This window comes from Chenopodium quinoa, unplaced genomic scaffold, assembly GCF_001683475.1.
Source record: "Chenopodium quinoa cultivar QQ74 unplaced genomic scaffold, ASM168347v1, whole genome shotgun sequence".
Classification (NCBI taxonomy): domain Eukaryota; kingdom Viridiplantae; phylum Streptophyta; class Magnoliopsida; order Caryophyllales; family Amaranthaceae; genus Chenopodium; species Chenopodium quinoa.
The window spans coordinates 15,093-23,685 of record NW_018744062.1 but is presented as its reverse complement, the minus strand read 5'-3'; positions in this window follow the sequence as shown (position 1 = coordinate 23,685).

Below are 8,593 nucleotides of genomic sequence, written 5' to 3'. Positions count from 1 at the left end.
TGTTTGGCTGTTTGCTCTATTTTAATTTTCTGTGGTCTTTAAGATACAATTCAAAACATGATTACATAAATATCTCCAATTTTGTGCATGTACAAAAAAAAAAAAAAAGGTAACATTCTTAAAATAAATATTGCCAACAATTTTAATAAAATTTCACATATGAGTGCGCTACTACACTCTATATATAGCTGCATGAATGCATGCAGTTTCTTACCAAATTTGGCGATTTAGATTAACCGCATCGATTACAAAAAATGGTTGGGCAGGGAAAATCAGTGCTTTGATACTACGTCAAAACTCTTCCTATAATTAGCAATTGCATTGATTAATTACTAAAAGTAGTTAAACAAAAGAAAATAAGTGTTTTGATTAGAGACTAAGTCACTAGTCTTCCTAAAATTGGAAATTTAGAATATTTAATTGATGTAGTAGGAGTAGATTTTTCAACAAATCAAACACATGTCATGTAGTCACTTGTGGTGTTCTTAGTTCTTACACATACATGTTTTGACCAACTAAATTTCTTCATGCATTGGCCCCATACAATAATCTCCTTTGATTTATAGGCGTTGTTTTGAATTTTTAAATTGCCATACTAGATATTTTGCATAATTAATCTCTAGATGATTTTTAAAAAACTTTAAATCAGGAGAAAAATTCTAATCACTTCAGATGTCCCCTCATATAAATATATTTTAATTTATATTATATTCTATAATAAAATCTTACTCTGTATATCGTAAGCATGTGCATTGTAATTTGTAATCGATAAAAATACTCAACCTAAGCAACATATAGAATTATAGAAAAAGGGTTGGAATAATAAAATTTAATTTGAACTTAGAACACTATACTCCTACAAAATTACATAATTTTTAAAATCTCTCATTAAGCAAGCATGAAACCATAAATGCTCACTCTAATACAAAGTATGAAATAGTTCCTCTATTTTCTTTTAAATGAAACTCTTCTTATTACACGCTAATCAATGTGTTTTTTTTTAATCATTTTTATTACAAACCTGTAAAATTATTAAAATATTAGTATTAATAAATTATAAATCGAGACGAATCTAACTAGATTCCATATAACTATAATTTTCCTAAAGTATAAATTAACAAAACTAGTCAAAATAGATCGAGTATATAAGTTATAGTGCTACTCCCTCCGTGTCGCAATAATCGCAACACTATGGGACCAAAGAGAGAATTTTATAATATAAAGTATAGATAGTGGAGATATATTTAATTGTTAGTAATGGAGACAAATAATAAAAAAAAAATGTGTAAGTGGGGTTGGTATGGGTGAGAAATAATAAAATAATAGTGAAACCTTGCCAAATAAGAAAGTATTGCAATTATTATAAAAATGTACAATTTTTTGTATGCGGTTTGTTGTAACGTGCGGCAGGAGTTAATCGGTCAGGGGTTACTCGAGTTGCAAGTGTTACTTGAGTTTCTCGGTCAGGGGTTACTCGAGTTGCAAGGGTTAATTGAGTTGTCGGGGTTACTCATGTTATTCGGTCAGATGTTACTTGAGTAAATCCTAATCGAGTAACCCCCTGACTGAGTAACCCCTCGAGTAATCAATGACCTAACCCCTCGAGCAACCCCTCAAGTAACCTCTGACTGAGTGACCCCTCTAGTAACCCCTGACCGAGCTCCTTAAATAACCCCTGACAAAGTAACTTGAGTAACCCCCTGACTGAGTAACCCCTCGAGTAATCAATGACCTAACCCCTCGAGTAAGCCCTCAAGTAACTTCTGACTGAGTGAACTGAAGGTTCAATGGGCACTCAAGAGGGGGGGGGTGAATTGAGTGTTAAGTAATCGTTGGCTAATTTTGCTTCTTTTCGGATTATGTGTGAGGAACCAGTTGTGCTGGTTCCCGTACGCAGCGGAATATAAATAAGCAATAAAGAAGACAACAAATTTAACGAAATAAAACAAAGCAATAAAGAACACAACAAATTTAACGAGGTTCAGCCAACTCAGGCCTATGTCCTCCTATCCTAAGTTCTTTATTAATCTACTCCGAAAAACAAAGACAAAGAACACTCTGCTGTTCCCTACTCCGGGAACCAGCAAACCCCACACTCTACTCCGAGTGTGCTCTCGACTTACACTCGTAAGCCCAATGTGTTTGAACTCACAAACACTCACCCAGCCTTTAACCCCTTTGTTAAAGACTCAATACAAGAATCAAGAACTCCCCTTTGATCTCACTTCTACGAAGCTAATTAAGAGAAAAAGTTTAAGTACTAGAATGCTCTTGTATATGACTTGATGAATGGGATTAGTGCTTAAGTATATGCTCTCAAATAATTGCTCTTTTAATTTCTGGAGAGACACACGAAATATGTGAAATAAGATGAGTTTATATAAGCTTAGATTCCTAAAACCTAGTTCCCTTAAATCACACAATCTTAGAGAATAAGATATATTGTAATTTTAGGAAAGTATTTATCTTATTTGATTTAATCACAAAGATAGAATCAATTAAGATAAATACTCCTAGTTTTTAGGTAACCAAGAATATTTCATCTTATTTCCAGCTGCACAAAATATTTTCAAAATAATCTTTTCGAAAAAATCTTTTTGTAAAATCTTTTTCCAAAACGGCAGCTCGAATATTTCGTACAGTGAACCTGGTTCCCCGACCTGGTTCCCTGAATTGAAACATGTTATGAAACCTGTTCCAACTTTGTACCAGATTTCATATCATACTTCAATATACTTTTAAGCACTTATATAACCCAAACATGCAAGCATACTACGGAGCATATTACATGAAAACCTAGATAACATATTAAAGCATAAATCGTCTTTTCTTCATGTAATCTTCAAGACTTGAATCTTCCTTGAATACTTCTATTATGAGCAAACAATCTTTCTTCGAAATATCTTCGAAAGGCTTCTATGCTCCAAGTCTTGGAATCAACTCAACTACTGCACATGTAACATGGTTAATGCACAACATAAAGTAAGTGACTGCTGTACCACGTAGCAACCATGGAAACAGTACATACTGGTTCCCTACCAGTACATAACACTTTTATCATATAACTGTTCCCTGTATAAAGACAAGTTAGTTCAATAAGAAAACTCATGTAAGTAATAACTTGTCTGGGGAAACAGTGTTCTATGTTAGCTGGTTCCCCTAACTGTATCGAACACTTTCAAGGACCTGTTTCCCTTAGCTGTTTGTCATCATTCAAAACTATCAATCAAAACCTAAGGGACTCAACAAATTCCCCCTTTTTGATGATGACAAACTTTTGAAGTTCCTGAACCTGTTAACATGCTCAAAAGGAAAACCGTCAAAAACTTCAAGGACTCAAGACTCTTTGGAACAAGTCAGTTAGGCCAACTGGTTCCCTAAACAGAAAATAGAAAATACGAAATAAAAAGACTCAAACTGACTCAATCTAAACTAGCTAAACCTTAGGCTTCAACTTCAGACTACTTCCCCCTTTTGGCATCATTAAAAAGTATCCACAAGTAAAAGCAATGTGCACAAGTTAATGTGCTTATCCATACAATGGCATCAACCACCATTCAAGCATTATGCTGCAAAAAGAGATTAGCCAAACAGTTCATACCATAGCAGAGTTAGTAGTTCATACAAGCCAACAAAGTTCAACCAAAGAAGCCCAAATCCATCCAAAAAGAAAGTTCATGGAATGGAGAGAAGTAGACAGACCAACAAAATCAGTTATTTTAGAATAAACATGAGGGTGAGGAAACAAGAACAGAAACAGCATCACTCCTCATCATCATTCTCGTTCCCTTCCTCCTCCTCGAACTTTGCAACATCTTCTGTATTATCATCTGATTCCTCTTCATCCTTGTCACCATGCTCTGCTTAAACCAAAATCATTATATTACTAAGCATATTCTTGTGATTCCCCAATCTGTTTCAAAACCACTTCCTGACCTGCTGGTTCCTCTATTTTTTTTTTTTTTTTTTTTTTTTTTTTTTTATAAATCATGAGAGATCCGCACTTATTCATAAAGTTCTCCTTGTTGCATAACGAGTACAAGACTAGCATCACATCAATCAAGCAAAGATCTCCACCCTTTTGTGGTGTGAAAGGTTCTTGCTGGTACCCTTTTTCTCTTGGTTTCCGGAAGAGAATTAATGGACTGTTCCTCCTACACTTTCTCAGTGAACTTCTTTAATGAAGATTGAGTTACTCTACTTCGTACCATGGTCTTAACAATGAGTGTCTCCTCATTGTAACCAACAATCTCTATTTCATCCTCTTCACTCTGACTTTTCCGAATTTCCTCCAACTTCGGGCTTAAGGACATTTGAGCTTCCTTCTGATGTTCCCCCTGAGACTGAGCTGGTTCCTTGAGTGAACAGTAACCGAATGAACAATGATGAATTTAAAGCATACGAGAGAGAGAAAGAGAATTTCGAGTGATGATGATTGATGATCTGCACAAAGGGTTAGTGTATATTTTTAACAATGAAGCACAAAGAGAGAAGAAGGAAAGAAAAGAGTTAGTTGAGCCAATAAAAAGCAACTGTAAAGGATATTTTTTTTTATTTTTTTTTAAATTGAAATCAAAAATTTGGTAATTATCTTTTACCATAATTATCTCAACCAACTATAAATAAGGCATATGATATGTTTGCCTTTTATATGGGATTAAATAACTGAAATAAGATAAATTCCTTCCAAAAGGAAATATCTTATAGTAATCTTCCGAAAATAAAAGATATTATCGGATGACATATCAGAGCTGGTCTGCTGTTTCCCTTTGCTGGTACCTGTATAGAACCATGTCACGCTGTTTCTGGCAATTCAGCCTGATTTCACCTGTTTCTTACAACAATGATTCTCAATCTTTTTGAGATTTTGAACCATCTACACAACACTTGAAAGATATCAACATAAGTATGTACACACACTATACAAGAGAATACCATTCTAACCAATCATTGAAGGAAGTAATTGAAGCCAAAACCTAAAATCTAACTAGACCTAAAAGGACTCTTAACCTACAAAAAGACTCTCTACACAAAGGCTTTGTGAAGATATCAGCAATTTGATCTTCACTTTTACAAAACAACATCTCCACCAATCCTTTTTCCACATTGTCTCTTAAAAAATGGTGTCTTATTTCAATGTGTTTTGTCTTGGAGTGTTGCACAGGATTCTTTGAAATATTGATTGCACTAGTATTATCACAAAAAATAGGAACACTTTTATAAATAACACCAAAATCTTTCAGCTGGTTCCTTATCCACAGTAGCTGGGAACAGCATGAAGCTGCAGCTATATATTCAGACTCTGCTGTGGATAGGGCCACTGAATTTTGCTTTTTAGAACCCCATGAAATTAGACAAGAGCCAAGAAAGTGTGCCATACCTGATGTGCTCTTTCTATCAACTAAGAAACCAGCATAATCTGCATCTGTGTATCCAATAAGATCAATGGTACTGCCTTTGGGGTACCACAATCCCAGATTTGCTGTTCCTACAAGATACCTAAGTATCCTTCTAACAGCCTTCAAGTGAGATTCCTTTGGATTGCTTTGAAACCTAGCACACAAACCAACAGAAAACACAATGTCAGGTCTACTAGCTGTTAGGTAAAGTAGAGAACCTATCATTCCTCTATAAAGAGAAGCTTCAACATCTTTTCCCTTAAGATCAGCATCTAATTTTGTAGATGGGGGAACAGGTGTATCATAAGCTTTGCTGTTCTCCATGCCGAATTTTTTCAGCAACTCTTTTAAGTACTTTTGTTGATGGATCATTATTCCATCATCCATTTGCTTAATCTGCAGCCCTAGGAAGAATCCTAGTTCTCCCATCATGCTCATTTCAAATTCACTCTGCATAAGATTAGCAAATTCATCACATAAAACCTGATTAGTAGCACCAAATAAAATATCATCAACATAAATTTGTACTACAATCAAGTGTTTCCCCCTGGTTCTTATGAACAAGGTCTTGTCTACTGTTCCCCTCTTGTAATCATTTGCCATCAAGAAATTGGACAATCTTTCATACCAAGCCCTCGGAGCTTGTTTCAACCCATATAATTCTTTGTCCAACTTGTACACATGTTGGGGGAACAGTGCATCTTCAAAACCAGGTGGCTGCTCCACATATACTTCTTCCTTTAAATATCCATTGAGGAAGGCAGTCTTTACATCCATCTGAAACAGCTTAAAATTCATGTGAGCAGCATAAGCAATTAAAATCCTAATAGCCTCTAGCCTAGCTACTGGTGCAAACGTCTCATCATAGTCAATTCCTTCTTGTTGATTGTACCCTTGCACCACTAGCCTTGCTTTGTTTCTGACTATAGTACCAAGGTCATCTAACTTGTTTCTAAAGACCCATCTAGTGCCAATGACTGATCTTTCCTTGGGACGGGGAACCAGGTGCCAAACCTGGTTCCTCTGAAACTGATTTAACTCATCTTGCATAGCTAGTACCCAATCAGGATCAGTCAATGCCATTTTATAGTCAGTAGGCTCTACATTAGACAGGAAAGAATAGAAAGCAAAAAAGTTTTGAAAAACATTTGTTCTCGTTTGAATCCCCTTATTTATATCACTAATTATTTGATCAGTGGGATGAGAAGATTGATATCTATAACTTTTAAAATTAAGACTGTTTTGTGCTTTCTCATTAAGTTGGGAACCAGCATGTTCATGGATCTCTCCTTCTTCTGAGGAGCCAGGAGGATTCACATTCATGCTGTTTCCTCTATCATTACTTACCTCAGGTTCAGGGGTGGTACCTTCTTCTGTTCCCCCTGAACTCATTACCTGTCTATTATTTGAGGAACCATCAGGACTTGGTTCCCCTTCAGAGTCCTCATTATCTTCATTTTCTTCTCTAGGCACTTCATCATTATCATCTGGTGGAGTATTTGGTAGGCCTAGATCTGCTTGCACTTCATCCGTGGGACCAGTATACTGGTTCCCCGTGAAATTCATCAATCCAATCACTTCATCAGGTTGTACCTGCGCAATCTCAGAAGACATGTTAAATTCATCAAAAATGACATGGACACTCTCCTCAACACGAAGAGTCCTTTTATTAAAGACTCTATATGCTTTGCTGTGAGAAGAGTATCCAAGGAAGATTCCCTCATCACTTCTAGGATCAAATTTATCAAGCTGGTCCTTCCCATTATTATGCACATAACATTTACATCCAAAAATGCGAAAATATGTAATGTTGGGCTTTCGACCTTTAAGCAGTTCATAGGGAGTCTTATTTAACTTTGGTCTAATGAGACCTCTATTCAATATATAGCAAGCAGTGTCAACAGCTTCTCCCCAAAAACTCTTTGGGAGACCACTCTCAATGAGCATCGTCCTCGCCATCTCCTCAAGAGTTCTATTCTTCCTTTCTACAACACCATTTTGTTGAGGTGTTCTAGGGGCTGAGAAGTTGTGATTAACTCCATGTTCCCTACAATAATCAATAAAGTTAGCATTATCAAATTCAGTACCATGGTCTGATCTTACCGAGACCAGCTTGTGGGTGAGCTGGTTCTCCACTTGTTTCACCAATGTTACCCATTCTTCAAACGTTTCATCCTTTGTGTGTAACATCATTACCCAAGTGTACCTAGAATAATCATCAACCATAACACAGACATATCTATGACCTCTTCGACTTTGTACTCTCATGGGACCACACAAATCAATGTGTACAAGTTCGAAGGGTCTGCTGGTACTCAAAACAGTTTTAGACTTAAAAGAAATTTTGACCTGTTTCCCCCTTACACATTCAGAACAAACTTTATCAGCTTCATACTTAATGTTAGGAAGGCCTACAACTAAGTCACGTGTTTTAAGTTTGTTTAGAAGTGTTAGGCTAGCATGTCCAAACCTCTTATGCCAAATCCATTGATTATTGTCAGAAACAGCTCTCAAACAGATGGACTTGTCTTGAGGGATTTTATCTAAGAAGGTGATGTAAACATCATGCTTCCTGGTTCCCTCACATACAAGTTCTCCTGTTTGTGAGTTAACTATGTGACATAGGTTGGCTTGAAACTCAACTATATTACCTTTGTCACATAATTGAGAAATACTCAAGAGATTATGTTGCAAGCCTTCAACATAATAAACATCATCTATTGCGTTAGAAAGTGTCTTACCAACCTTACCTAAACCAGTGATGGTTCCCTTGCTGTTATCCCCAAAGGTGACACTTCCTCCATCAAAGGCCACTAGTGAAAGGAATTGATCTTTATCCCCGGACATGTGTCTTGAGCAACCACTGTCCAAATACCAATAGGTGTCTCCCTTCACTCTAGCCTGCAAGAGCAAATCAAACATTAGTTTTAGGAACCCAAACATACTTGGGTCCCTTTTCAACAACATTAACATCTTGTTGATCCTTTCTTCTCCACACATATTTTACACCCTTGCTGTTCTTATTAGCACTAATTTTCTTAGCTGGACATTCATGTATCTTATGTCCATTTTTACCACAATGAAAACACACATGCATCTCTTTAGTCATGACATACTTGCCTCGTTGATATTCTTTGATCCAGGTGGTTTCTCTGGGAGACCAGTTAGTCCTGGTTCTCTGTCTAGTATAACCA